The sequence below is a fragment of the Dermacentor variabilis genome, chromosome 8 (genome assembly GCF_050947875.1).
Source record: "Dermacentor variabilis isolate Ectoservices chromosome 8, ASM5094787v1, whole genome shotgun sequence".
Taxonomy (NCBI): Eukaryota; Metazoa; Arthropoda; class Arachnida; order Ixodida; family Ixodidae; genus Dermacentor; species Dermacentor variabilis.
Window position 1 is genome coordinate 143,923,448 of NC_134575.1, and position 13,844 is coordinate 143,937,291.

Sequence of the window (13,844 nt, forward strand, 5' to 3'; positions counted from 1 at the left end):
AGGCGACTAAAAGAGGTGACAAACAGCATCCTTGTTTTACTGATATCTCCACTTTTATATATATACTGCGCCTAATTTCCTATTTATTACTAACTTTGCAGTGCAATCTTTGTACACCATTCTCACTCCATCTGTTATCACTGCACCGGCTTTAACATGTTCTAAGAGCAAAAATATGACATCATGGACGACTCTCTCAAAAGCCTTTTCAAGGTCAATTTGTGTCGTAGTGAATCTGTCCTCTCTTTCATCGCAGCATTCCAGTATGGTCCTTGCAGTATGTATATTCGAAAAGATCGATCTGCCTTTGATACCGTATGTGTGATGGGGGCCCACAAGTTCTTTTATAACGGTCTGCAATCGTCGCACCAGTACTTTAGTGTAAACTTTAGAGTCCGTATTCGTCAAGCTTATTGGTCTGTAGGCTTCAACCGCCATAAGTCGCGCAGGATCTTTTGCTTTAGGAATTAAAATAACGTGCGATGTCCGAAAAGAAGGAGGTGCTTCCTTATTCTCGTACATCTCCCTAATCACGCGATGTAATGCTACAGCTATTTCACTTTTAAAGCTCTTATACAAAGCCCCTCCCAGACCATCAGGCCCCGGTGACTTGCCGGGACTAAGTTCGTCAGCAGGCCGAGTGATAGCAATGGCGCGGCCAACCAAAAGACAAGGGCGCGTCAATTCCCGTGCGCGTAGGCGCGGACGGCGAAGAGAGAGGAATGCGCATTTGCATCACGTAAGAAAATAAAATGTAAAAAATATGGAGTGTAGCCATTGGGATATGCATAAAAAGAAACATCTTGGCCTGCGCAGGGATCGAACCTACGACCTTCGCGTTATTAGCACGACGCTCTAACCGACTGAGCTTAGCAGGCCTTTTTTTTTCTTTTCTTTATTGCCTGTTTTATAACGAATACACGATTCACAGCTATTCTCCGCTGCGATTACAAAACAAAAAAGACAGTTCAATGTGCGGGTGTACCTTGTCGATTAATTTTGGTTTAAATAGGCTGAATGTTTCCAAGCTTTTCAAATGCTGTTAACCTCTCAGGTGGTTCGCTGAGCGCTTTAAACGCTTCGCGAATGTACAATACATTTTCAACAAAATATTCTTTGGCTGGTTTAGCGTCTACATCCTCATTAAGCACCGCCATTCGTGTTTTCCATACGCTGTGCATGCAGAGTAACATCACCATATCACATGGCACGCCTTCTGTCTCTTCATACGGTAAAAAACGGATTCCAAAAGGTGTTAAAGGAAATTCTTTTTTTAGTGTCCTTTGCAGAATGTCCCAAAGGAAGACTGAGTCCCTGCACTCCAGAAATATGTGCTCCATTGTCTCCGGTTTCTGACATATTTGGCAATTCACACTCCAGGGTTCAAAGGTCCCCTTCTCCTGCAGCCATGGCTCGACAGGAAGCGTGCCAGTGTGTAGCATGAAAAAAAATGTTTTTGTTGTTGCTCTTACAGGCATTTTCTTAACTCTTTTTAAGACATTCTGCTCACGCCCCAGTGCATATACTGCACGGTATATTGGTACTGGACACATGATATTAACTAAATCTCGGTATAATCGCTTTCTTGCGACAGTGTTCAGGTATTCCAAAGAAAAGTGTACTTTTAGAAAACGGAAAGAGCTTATCACTTCAAACAAAAAACTTCGGACAACCACTTGACGTATGCCATACGACGTCACAACATATTCTGGCAGTGCGTCACCTAATCGCGTCTGGATAACGCACCGCAAAAAACAATCGCTTTCTTTGCGCAAGAACATGAAACGCGACACTACTTGTTTCAAAAATAAATGCGACAAACCCAGCCCTCCTTTCTGCACAGCATGAAACAGATTCAGACGACTCGTGCGCTCCCATCCTGATCCCCACACGCACATAGCAAAAACCCTGTGCAACTTTTGTACACACACTCGGGATATACATAGAACTTGCAACATATAAAACACTTTAGCGACAAGAAATAAATTGCAGACAGTGGCTCTCGTGAATATTGACAGATTCTTGCCTCCCCACTTCGTTGTTTGTGCTTTAGCCCGCTCAGTTTGTTCAGTCCATTGCGTCGTGGTATCGCGATAGTATTCCAAAGGAACACCAAGATAACTGGTTGGCGTATCTGTGAACGGTACTGTTTGTAACACTGCACGCCGGCTGTCCCATTCACCGTGCCAGAAGCCTAAGCTTTTTGGCCAGCTTATGGCACTCCCCGTTAGACTGCAATACTTTCTTGCATCCTTGACTGCCTCCCTAATGCTCTCTTGGTCAATGCAAAAAAGTGCGATGTCATCTGCGTAAGCTAGTATTTTTACTTCCTGAGTTAAAATACGGTAGCCGCGAATGTTTTCGTTTTCTCGTACCTTCAAACAGAAAGGTTCAAGGAAAATCGCAAAAAGTAAGGGCGACAAAGGGTACCCCTGGCGCACACTGGATAATACTGGTATATTTTCGCTGAGTCTTTTATTGATTATAAGGTGAGCGGAACAGTTCTCATAAGCCATGGCTACTCCGTCCTGAATCACTTCGCCTACATTAATGTGTTTTAGCAGGGCAAGAAGTATGCTGTGAGCAACCCTGTCAAAAGCTTTTTCTAGGTCTAACTGAACCATTGCTACACATTCGAGGTTCGCATCACAGCATTCCAATATACTCCTAGCGATGTGAATATTCGACAATATTGTTCTATTCCTGATACCACATGTTTGGTGTGGGCCTACTATGGATTTAATAACTGACTGCATCCTTTTTTCGAGCACCTTCATGTAGATTTTATAATCCGAATTCGTAAGACTTATGGGCCTGTATCCAGCGACAGATTTCAGCTTTACCGTATCGGTGGTTTTCGGTATAAGCACAACATGACTTTTTCTGAATGATGGCGGCAAGTGCTTAGTTTCATGAGCTTCTGATATTACACTGTGCAGTATCTCGCTTATTTCTGCCTTGAAAGTTTTATAGAAAGCTGCTCCTAGGCCGTCTGGTCCAGGCGCCTTTCCTTTACCCAAGTCTTCTATGGCTTCTGTAATTTCTTTCGCAGAGATCGGTCTCTCGAGTCCCTCTTTTATTTCATCTTGTAATTTTGGCAGAAGTGTTAGAAAGGTGTTTACAAACTCTTCTGTTACGGGCACCTGCCTACCGAGCAACGCTCGGTAGTGTTCAACGAAAGCTTTTGCAATTACTTCTGGGTCTTTTGACATTGTGTTGTTAAAACAAATTTCTTTAATTATATTTTTGGATGCTTAACCCTTTTCGTCACTGAGCGCGCGCTTAGTTGGCGCCTCTCCCAGCCACAGCCTCTCGGATCGTGCTCTTATCGCGGCTCCTTGGTAAATTTGAGTGTCCACCCTTTCAAGTTCGCGTTTAATTTCTCTAATCTGTTTCGAAAACAATCCCGGTATTGTGCACTCCGCGTTTAGAAAATAATCAAGCATGCTTTGCAGTTCTTTCTCTCTTTGTTTAGCTTTATGACGCATCACACAAGCCCTCTCGATCGCACTCATTTTCACTTCAATTTTAAACTGCTCCCACAGCTCAGCCCAATTTGTTGTAGCATCTATTTGCATTACGTCAATTTTTCCTTTTACCGTTTTGACAAACCATTCATCACTTAAGATCGTTTCGTTCATTTTCCACAGTTCCCAGTTAAAGTGAGACCCTCTATGTTTCGTGCCTAATGTACACGTTACTAGGCTGTGATCACTGAAGCTCACGTGCTTTACTGCGTAGCTAGTGACCGTTCGCGCAAGGTTTGCTGATACGTACAAACGATCTAGTCGAGCGTGACTCTGCCCTTGGAAATGAGTAAAAACAACACTGTTACCGCTTAATATGCTTCCAACGTCTACTAAATCATAGTCTGCCACGATTGCGCAGAGTTGATGCGCACTTGTATCCCGTATTATTTTACTGGGCACCCTATCTTCGGACATGCAAACACAATTGAAGTCACCAAGAAGAACAACATTTCTTTCACACGTCAGGTGTGACTCAACAAAGTTAAAAAAAATTTTCCTATCACTAATTTTGTTTGGAGCGTACACACAGACAATTCGCCAATCAACATTATTGAAAGAGAAATCACGTAGGACCAATCTCCCATCTTGGGCCGACATTACACTCTGCTCAACAATACCTATTGAATTACGCAAAAATAAAAGACAGCCAACGGCCTTACCTACTCCATGACAAACACAAGTGTTGTAACGCGATTTAAAAACCTGAACCATTTTGTCCGTTTGCTCTTCGCTTTCAATTTTAGTTTCTTGAACAGCAAGAATATCTATGTCGTTTTCCAGCATCAGGCAACTTAATTGTGCTTGTCGCCGTCTAGCCGTTAACCTTCGTACGTTAAGCGTGCCAATACGTATTGCTATTCCATGATTATTTGCCATTGAAAGAGAAGAGCAAGCGCAAACTACAATACATTTCGGAAATCAAAGACCGCCAAAATTACAAAAACAAAACTCTGCACCATCATAAGCTCCGTCTCATACGGCGAAGGCATGACGTTACCAAATCAGAATCAGTTTTATTTTCCTCAAGGAAAGGAAAAATGGACCCCAGACAAAAAGCTGCTCATTGAGCAGCTTGACGAGGCCTGAGGCCCTACAAGCAGTGGCAACAGCGGCAAAACAGCAGTGTATGTCGGACTAGAAGAGGAAAAAAAAAAGCAACTTGAGAAACAAAAAAAGAACTAAAAGGAAAAAAGAAAAAAAGAAACTGTTCGCACCAAGCTGTGAAGAACGACAACAAAAAAAATATTTACACATACATACACCAATAACAAACCAATATTGTACACTGACATGTTATATTCACACGTACACACGCAAAAACCTGTAGAAGTGGCGCGCATACGCCCCTATATATATACATATATGTACACCTACATATACATATACACGCGTACATGGTATATATACACACACACACCATTCAAGTGCACACATGCTTAACTTCAAGTTAAATATTTTATGAAGAATGAGCTATTATAAAAAACGGGGAGCGAGAAAAAGAAAGTGAAATTGGACAATGTGTGCAAAATCATTCCACACTAGTCCACACAAAAGAACGCCAAATGCCCAATGTAAAGTGCATGATATAAATCTGTTGCCGATTAAGCTATGCTGTTTAAAAAGTATTCAATTAAAGCACGTTTATTTATTGCGGGGCCATCAATTAAGGTTGTATTATTGTTCAGGGTGTAAGGTATTATATACTTTAACATTTGTTGACCGTAATTCGTTCGAGTTTTGGGCAGACCCCACTTTTCTAATTGTCGAGTGTTGGCTGCCGGTACACGTTCCTTGAGCATTGATATTCTGATAAGGAAGTTAGTACGAAACGTGGTTTTAGCGGTGAATAAAGATACAATAATGTGCGGTAGCATAACACTGATGGGCAGAATTTTTAACCGAATAAAAAGCGGTTTGGAATGTGCGCAGTACTCTTCGTCTGCAATGATACGAATGGCTTTCTTTTGCCGGCTCACAATTCTATTCATGTTAGTCGGTGATGCCGTGCCCCAAACAAGATGACAATATGCAATGTGTGATTGAAATAATGAAACATATATCTGTTTTTTAATGTGCACTGGAAGAATGCCACGACACCGGGAAAGTGCTCCAACAGCTTTAGATAAACTTAGGGATACGTAATTAGTGTGCTCAGTCCATCGAAGGTGCTCATCAAATACAACACCCAGTGTTTTATGGTGGCTAACGACCTCAATAATATTATTGCCTAGGTTAATGGTTAAGTTAGTCCCTATGTGACGATTTATAGCGCGGAAAATAACAGCTTTTGACTTAGTTGTATTTATTTTGAGATTGTTTAATTTAGACCAATTTAAAAGGCTGTTTAGGGCATTGTTTGCTTTTGAATTTATTTCTGTAACCGAAAGACCAGAGATAAATAGGGAAGCGTCGTCGGCATAAATTACAAAATCAGCTTCTGTCGAAATTGTTATCACATCGTTTATATAGACATTGAAAAGAAAAGGTCCTAATATGCTGCCCTGAGGGACGCCACATTTCAGATAACGTTTGGATGAACAAAAACCATCTATGTTCACTATTTGTTCACGGTCTTTAAGATATGAACTGAAAATTTGAAGTGTCCTTCCCCTAACGCCGTACTTGTTTAACTTGTCTAAGAGAATATTATGGTCTAGACAATCGAAGGCCTTACTGAAATCCACAAAAGATTCCTAGTGTTAAGAGTTTGTTTTCAATATTCTGTAAAATAATTTCTTTTTGGACTAATAAAGCTGATTCTGTAGAAAAACCTTTGCGGAAACCGAATTGAGAGTGTGATATTAACTGATTAGCATCAAAGAAGTTCTGCAGACGTTTGAGCAGAATTTTTTCTAGCACTTTCGAAAAAAGAGGAAGAATAGAGATGGGGCGATAATTACTCATGGAGTTTTTCGAGCCTGACTTGAAAATGACTGTAACCTTAGCCAGTTTCATTCTTGCAGGGAAAACACACGATTCTAGTGAAAGGTTAATAATATGACACAAAGGAAGTGCAAGAAAGTCAGCGACAAACTTTACTGGTTTAATTGTGAGGCCTTCTACATCAGAGCTGGAATTATTTCTTAAGGACATGAGAACGGTAAATACTTCTGATGGATCTGTTGGGCTAAGAAATACTGAGCTGGTTGTTTCATTTGAAATAACAGAACACGCATCTGCGTTATATTTTGCTGTTGCTTGCTCGGTGAAGAAGTTGTTAAAGCAATCGGCTAATAGTACGCCTGATTTTGGTGACCCGTCGATAATCAATTCGCCAATGTCATTCGAGATATTTCTATGGTTAATTACCTCATTTATTGCACGCCAAATTAGCTTTGAATTATTCTTTCTTCCCGCGAAAATTACTGAGTAATAGTCACGCTTGGCTTTGCGCAAGTCATTATTTAATTTATTCCTAAACTGCTTAAACACAACGTAATCATTAGGATTTCTGGTTACCAAGAAACTGTGGTACAGGCGATCTTTTCTTTTAATCATTTTGAAAAGGCTAGGTGAAACCCGTGGTTTCTTAATTTTTGGGGGTAATTGTCTCGTTTTTAATGGGAAACTTGAGTCATAAAGCACTTTAAATTTATCAATAAACGCATTGTAAGCCTCATCCACTGAACGATAGTTGAGACATTGTGTCCATGGTGTCTCACTTATCAGTCGCCTGAATGATTGTAGTTTGTTATCAGTAATTGCCCGAAAGGTTACCGGTCTGCTTCGAACAGGTGCAGGTTGATGCTTTTCTATTGTTATAAAAATTGGACAATGATCGCTTAGATCACAAGACAGTGTGCCGGAAGATTTTACGATGATATCTATATTAACAATAAACAAGTCAATAATGCTTGACGAAGAGACCGTGATTCTCGTTGGAGATGTGATGGTGTTGGTGAACCCATTGGATTCAATGGCCGTAAGAAATTCTACTGAATGAGCGTTCACTTCGTTTAGATTAATATTATAGTCGCCGCCGAGCAATAGGGTGTAGTTATATTGTGAACAGTAATAAAGAAGAGCATTCAAAAATTTGAAAAAGGTGTTACAGTTTCCACCAGGGGGCCTATAAATTACAGAAAGAATGTAAGTGTTGTGTTGTAGCACGAGTGCTTCATAGTCATTGGTTATAACGGTAAATTGTGGAATGATGCTACACCTTAAAGAAGACCTAACATAAATAGCTACTCCTCCTCCGCGGGAAGGCCTATTTAGGAAAAAGGTGGCGTACGATGTTAATTTCAGTAGGTCTGCTTCATGCTCACACCATGTTTCGGTGAATAACAAACAATCAAACGGCAATGCAAGGTTACCTAAAAAACTTTCAATCTGATCGTGCTTATTTTTCATTGAACGAATATTAATGCGCTACTCATCATTCACTTAAAGGTTCCGCAGCACCTAGTCCTTACTGAGCCTTCTACCAAACAGCACCCCGCTTCCGCGGGGGAACTGTCGGCGTTGTCCGCTTATCTGGTGGGACAGCCGGCATCTGTCACCCGTCTGGTGGGACGGTCGGCGTCTGCCGACCACCTGGCGGATTGGTCGGCGTCTGACGCCCCTCAGGTGGATGTTCTCGCGTCGGCCTCCTCTCGAGCGGAACGTTCGGTTTGGGCTTGAGTGTAGACCGCCGGAAAGAGGAAGCCTTCGTGGGTGGCCCTTCGCTGCTGATACCGTCGTCTTGCTCAAGCCTGCCATCTTGATCGGGTATTTCGCGAGGTCTCTTTGAAACGGCGCTGGCGTGGTCCATTTGCTCGCCGGATTCTTCGATGAAGGCAGCGCCATAGTTGCCCTGTCGCAGAACGCCCTCGGCAGCCTCCGCGTCGCCCCCACTTTCACGCACTGTAGAATTTTCTGCAGACGGTTCACCTTGCACTTCGTTCTTGGCCACTGCCTCGCTACTGCCCTTTCTGGGTTGGCACTTGACGCTTGCCATGACCACTGGCTTCCCTTCCGTGCCTCGTGGGTCTCCGCCCGCTCCAGCAGTCTCTTCCGCGTCCGCTTGATCCATCATGTGCTCGTCTAACGCGTCGCTCCGGCCAGACCCGGTCACGTTAGCGTAACTTCTCACGCACTGGGTCTCGTCGTGGCCGAAACGACGACAGAGCCCACAGCGTGGCACACGGCACTCGCGCCGTATATGGCCGGTGCCGCGGCATCGGAGGCAGAGCGGAGCTCTGCCTGGCACGATCACGAGCGCATGGTCCTCTGATACTCGTAGCTGATGCGGGATGTCTTCCATGGTCATACCAGCCTTCAGCCGTAACGATACCAGACGCGTGTGAGAACCTTTGTCGCCGCACCCTGGTACTCGCCACCGCTCCCTGGAAATTTCTGTCACCGTTCCGAACGGCGCCAAGGCTGCTCTGACGTCCTCGTCGGGAGTCGTGTGAAGGAGCCAGAACAGCTTCATTCTAATATCCTGGTTGCAAGGGTCAATGGCGACGCAGCGGTGTTCTTTGACGCTAAAGGCCTTCGCTCACAGCAGCTTCTTTTTCCGACTTCATCCTTGAATGTTATAGCCCAGACATGGTTCATCTGGTAGGCCCCGAGGGCCACCACATCCGGCAACAGCTTATGACGGTCAAGCGCATCACGAAAATGTTCGACTCGATAGGGCCTGGCCTTCAAATCACCGTGCAAAAACACGGTATTACACACGGTCATACCTGATGGCAGATGCTGCAAAACAAGCTGGTAATCCTGTGAAGACGTTTCCGTAAGCCTGATACCGCGGCCCGGCTGGGCCACATGAACCGCCCCTACGGAGCACAACATTCCGTGACCGTCCGCTGTGGTGGCCGGAAGTGGAATCGAGCTAGCAGGCCGAGTGAGAGCAATTGCGCGGCCAACCAAAAGACAAGGGCGAGTCATTTCCCGTGCGCGTAGGCGCGGACGGCGAAGAGAGAGGGATACGTATTTGCATCCAGTAAGAAAATTTAAGAAAATAAGGAAGGTAGCCATTGGGATATGCATAAAAACAAACATCGTGGCCTGCGCAGGGTTCGAACCTACGACCTTCGCGTTATTAGCACGACGCTCTAACCGACTGAGCTAGCAGGCCGAGTGAGAGCAATGGCGCGGCAAACCAAAAGACAAGGGCGAGTCATTTCCCGTGCGCGCAGGCGCGGACGACGAAGAGAGAGGGATGCGTATTTGCATCACGTAAGAAAATAAAATGTAAAAAATATGGAGTGTAGCCATTAGGATATGCATAAAAAGAAACATCGTGGCCTGCGCAGGGACCGAACCTACGACCTTCGCGTTATTAGCACGACGCTCTAACCGAATGAGCTAGCAGGCCTTTTTTTTCTTTGTTGCCTTGATTTCAACACCAATCAAACGCGTACAAAGTAGGCCACTTGGTGCAAAAAGATAATATTACATCACTTCGAGAGACTGTACATACTTAAAAGGCACTCAAAGAGGATATCGCACACGCCAAAGTGTCAAGCTCCAGAAACCACTCTAGGGGTTCAATCATGTGCTTGAGGGCATCACGCGTGTACCTAAGGCTTTCATTTAGGTGTTCCCTCGCAGACCTTTCATCTACGCGGGCATTCCTGACATCCATGCGCGTTTTTTACACGCTGCTAATACACAAAAGCACTATCAAGTCAGCCGGCACTCCCCCTGGGTCTGCTCACTGTAAGAGCCGAATACCGAAAGGACTTAACGGCAGGTCTTTCTTCAGAGTTCGTTTGAGAACATCCCACAAGAAAACTGAGTATTGGCAATCCAAGAAGATGTGCTCAATAGTTTCAGGTTTTTTACATATGATGCAGTTAACAGACCATGGAACAAAGAAGCCCTTGCTTTGCAGCCATGGCTTCACAAGGAGAGTGCCCGAATGCAATTGAAAAAAGAAGGTTTTCGATGAAGATCTAACCGGCATTTTTCTAACGCGTTTCAGCATATTGCGTTCAGGTCCTAAGTTATGCATCATACGGTAAACAGGATGCGGCAAGAAAACATGAACCAGATCACTATAAGGTTTCTTACGCGTCACTGAAGTCAAAAATTCATTCGAAAAATGCGCTTTCAATAAAGAAAAGGACATAACAACTTCCCTCAGAAAGCCAATTGGTGTTCGAGTGCGTTCATTTGTTGATGAGACAATCCACTCAGGCAAAGAAGAACTCAATCTCACTTGAATAACAGTACGCAGAAATATATCACTTTGGTCCCTTAAGAAAAAGAACCTGCTAACAATCTGTTTCCAAAACAAATGTGTTAATCCTAGTCCTCCATTCTTCACCGAATGAAAGAAGTTACACCGGCTAGTTCTCTCCCAAGTGGATCCCCATATATATACCGCAAACACTCGGTGAAGTTTCTGCACCGAAATCCTTGCCATGCATAACACTTGTAGTAAATAATACACCTTTGTAACTAAAAACAGATTACAAACACTAGCTCTTGAAAAATCGAAAAATTACGCCCGCCCCACTTTTCTGTCTGATCTTTAACTCTTTTTACTTCTTCGATCCAATACGCGGCACTGTCACGATAATGTTGTAATGGCACCCCAAGATATTTTCCAGGGGTAACGCTCCAGTTCATATTGCAAAAATACTCAGGTACCTGTGTCCAGCTGCCGTGCCATAAACCTAGGCAATTAGTCCAGCTGACAACACTTCCAGTAGCGGTGCAAAAAGAAACAACCTCTTTCATGTGTTTTTCACACTTTCTGTATCACGGCGAAAAATTGCCACGTCACCTGCATAAGCCAGAACTCTAGTCTCAATTCCTGCGTAGATAAACCCACGAATAGATTGGCTTTTAATTATTTTCAAACAGAAAGGCTCCAAATAAAAGGCGACTAAAAGAGGTGACAAACAGCATCCTTGTTTTACTGATATCTCCACTTTTATATATATACTGCGCCTAATTTCCTATTTATTACTAACTTTGCAGTGCAATCTTTGTACACCATTCTCACTCCATCTGTTATCACAGCACCGGCTTTAACATGTTCTAAGAGCAAAAATATGACATCATGGACGACTCTCTCAAAAGCCTTTTCAAGGTCAATTTGTGTCGTAGTGACTCTGTCCTCTCTTTCATCGCAGCATTCCAGTATGGTCCTTGCAGTATGTATATTCGAAAAGATCGATCTGCCTTTGATACCGTATGTGTGATGGGGGCCCACAGGTTCTTTTATAACGGTCTGCAATCGTCGCACCAGTACTTTAGTGTAAACGTTAGAGTCCGTATTCGTCAAGCTTATTGGTCTGTAGGCTTCAACCGCCATAAGTCGCGCAGGATCTTTTGCTTTAGGAATTAAAATAACGTGCGATGTCCGAAAAGAAGGAGGTGCTTCCTTATTCTCGTAGATCTTCCTAATCACGCGATGTAATGCTACAGCTATTTCACTTTTAAAGCTCTTATACAAAGCCCCTCCCAGACCATCAGGCCCCGGTGACTTGCCGGGACTAAGTTCGTCAGCAGGCCGAGTGATAGCAATGGCGCGGCCAACCAAAAGACAAAGGCGAGTCATTTCCCGTGCGCGTAGGCGCGGGCGGCGAAGAGAGAGGAATGCGTATTTGCATCACGTAAGAAAATAAAATGTAAAAAATATGGAGTGTAGCCATTGGGATATGCATAAAAAGAAATATCTTGGCCTGTGCAGGGATCGAACCTACGACCTTCGCGTTATTAGCACGACGCTCTAACCGACTGAGCTAGCAGGCCGAGTGAGTGCAATGGCGCGGCCAACCAAAAGACAAGGGCGAGTCATTTCCCGTGCGCGTATGCGCGGGCGGCGAAGAGAAAGGAATGCGTATTTGCATCACGTAAGAAAATAAAATGTAAAAAATATGGAGTGTAGCCATTGGGATATGCATAAAAAGAAACATCTTGGCCTGCGCAGGGATCGAACCTACGACCTTCGCGTTATTAGCACGACGCTCTAACCGACTGAGCTAGCAGGCCGAGTGAGTGCAATGGCGCGGCCAACCAAAAGACAAGGGCGAGTCATTTCCCGTGCGCGTATGCGCGGGCGGCGAAGAGAAAGGAATGCGTATTTGCATCACGTAAGAAAATAAAATGTAAAAAATATGGAGTGTAGCCATTGGGATATGCATAAAAAGAAACATCTTGGCCTGAGCAGGGATCGAACCTACGACCTTCGCGTTATTAGCACGACCCTCTAACCGACTGAGCCAGCAGGCCGAGTGATAGCAATGGCGCGGCCAGCCAAAAGACAAGGGCGAGTCATTTCCCGTGCGCGTAGGCGCGGACGGCGAAAAGAGAGGAATGCGCATTGGCATCCACTAAGAAAATGTAACAAAATAAAGAAGGTAGCCATTGGGATATTGATTCTGCTTCCGGCAGCCGAGCTGATCGGATCGTTGAATCATGGCCTCAAGCGGGGCGGCGACAGCGGTCACTTTGGGCCGCGGAAACAGGTTCAGCAACGACGACGAAAGGGACTACCAGTTTATTTTGCCCCAACTGTCAAAAGGACGAATTGTTAACGACACCGTATTTTTACACGCTGTTGTAAGAGCGAGGCCGTACAAGGTCGAGGATTTTCGGGATGCGCTTACGCCCACAAGCCTGCTGCCGGAAGGTGTGTGCCTCGGGGCCTACCAGGTCAATCACGTCTGGGCCGTGACCCTCAGTGACGCAGCTGCAACAAAACGCCTGCTGGCCCTGAAAGAGCTTCAGGTGAAAGGGCGTCGATGTGTCATCGTCGACCCGCAGGACCAGCAGGTGAAACTCCGGCTTCACTGGCTGCTGTACGGCGTTTCCGACGAGGACGTCCGGGCGGCATTCACAACCTTCGGCAAGGTAGAAGAGGTGAGCAGAGAGCGTTGGCGCGTCCAAGGCATGAGAGACAAGACCTCGACCACCCGGACCGTGCTACTGAAGCTGAGAAGCGGCATTAAAGTGGAAGACCTGCCTCACCAGGTCCGCGTCGGCGGAGAGCTGGCATTGGGGGTCGTACCTGGGCGGCCCATGCAGTGCCTGTGCTGCCAAGGGACAGGACACGTACGCCGTGATTGCAAAGTCCCCCGCTGTTCGAGATGCAGAGGGTTCGGCCACGTCGACGCTGACTGCGTTAAATCTTACGCAGCCGTGACAGGACCAGCAGCGAGTGATGTGTCTGCAGAGCACGTCATGGATGCAGTCGAGACAGAAGAAGCTGCTAAGGGAGCCGGTGTGCAAGTGCCTTCATTGACGACAAATGCCACGACGGTACCGGAGGTCGCTCAAGCCAAGGTAGTCGAGGGTGCTGAGCAGGTGACTGGGCCTGCACGTGTCGAGAGGGACGAAGACCCTGTGAATGCAGGTGCTAATGAAGGT

The 13,844-nt window shown here is 45.1% G+C and overlaps 6 non-coding genes across 6 annotated transcripts; all 6 read right to left on the reverse strand.

The window, feature by feature from the left end:
- Window positions 1-804: 804 nt before the first annotated feature.
- Window positions 805-879, reverse strand: TRNAI-AAU (transfer RNA isoleucine (anticodon AAU)). The gene has a single exon. It is a non-coding gene; the product is annotated as a tRNA-Ile (tRNA).
- Window positions 880-9,523: 8,644 nt separating this feature from the next.
- Window positions 9,524-9,597, reverse strand: TRNAI-AAU (transfer RNA isoleucine (anticodon AAU)). The gene has a single exon. It is a non-coding gene; the product is annotated as a tRNA-Ile (tRNA).
- Window positions 9,598-9,763: 166 nt separating this feature from the next.
- TRNAI-AAU (transfer RNA isoleucine (anticodon AAU)) lies at window positions 9,764-9,837 on the reverse strand. The gene has a single exon. It is a non-coding gene; the product is annotated as a tRNA-Ile (tRNA).
- Window positions 9,838-12,153: 2,316 nt separating this feature from the next.
- On the reverse strand, window positions 12,154-12,227 carry TRNAI-AAU (transfer RNA isoleucine (anticodon AAU)). The gene has a single exon. It is a non-coding gene; the product is annotated as a tRNA-Ile (tRNA).
- A 166-nt stretch (window positions 12,228-12,393) lies between these two features.
- On the reverse strand, window positions 12,394-12,467 carry TRNAI-AAU (transfer RNA isoleucine (anticodon AAU)). The gene has a single exon. It is a non-coding gene; the product is annotated as a tRNA-Ile (tRNA).
- A 166-nt stretch (window positions 12,468-12,633) lies between these two features.
- TRNAI-AAU (transfer RNA isoleucine (anticodon AAU)) lies at window positions 12,634-12,707 on the reverse strand. Its single transcript has one exon. It is a non-coding gene; the product is annotated as a tRNA-Ile (tRNA).
- Between the last annotated feature and the right edge of the window lie 1,137 nt (window positions 12,708-13,844).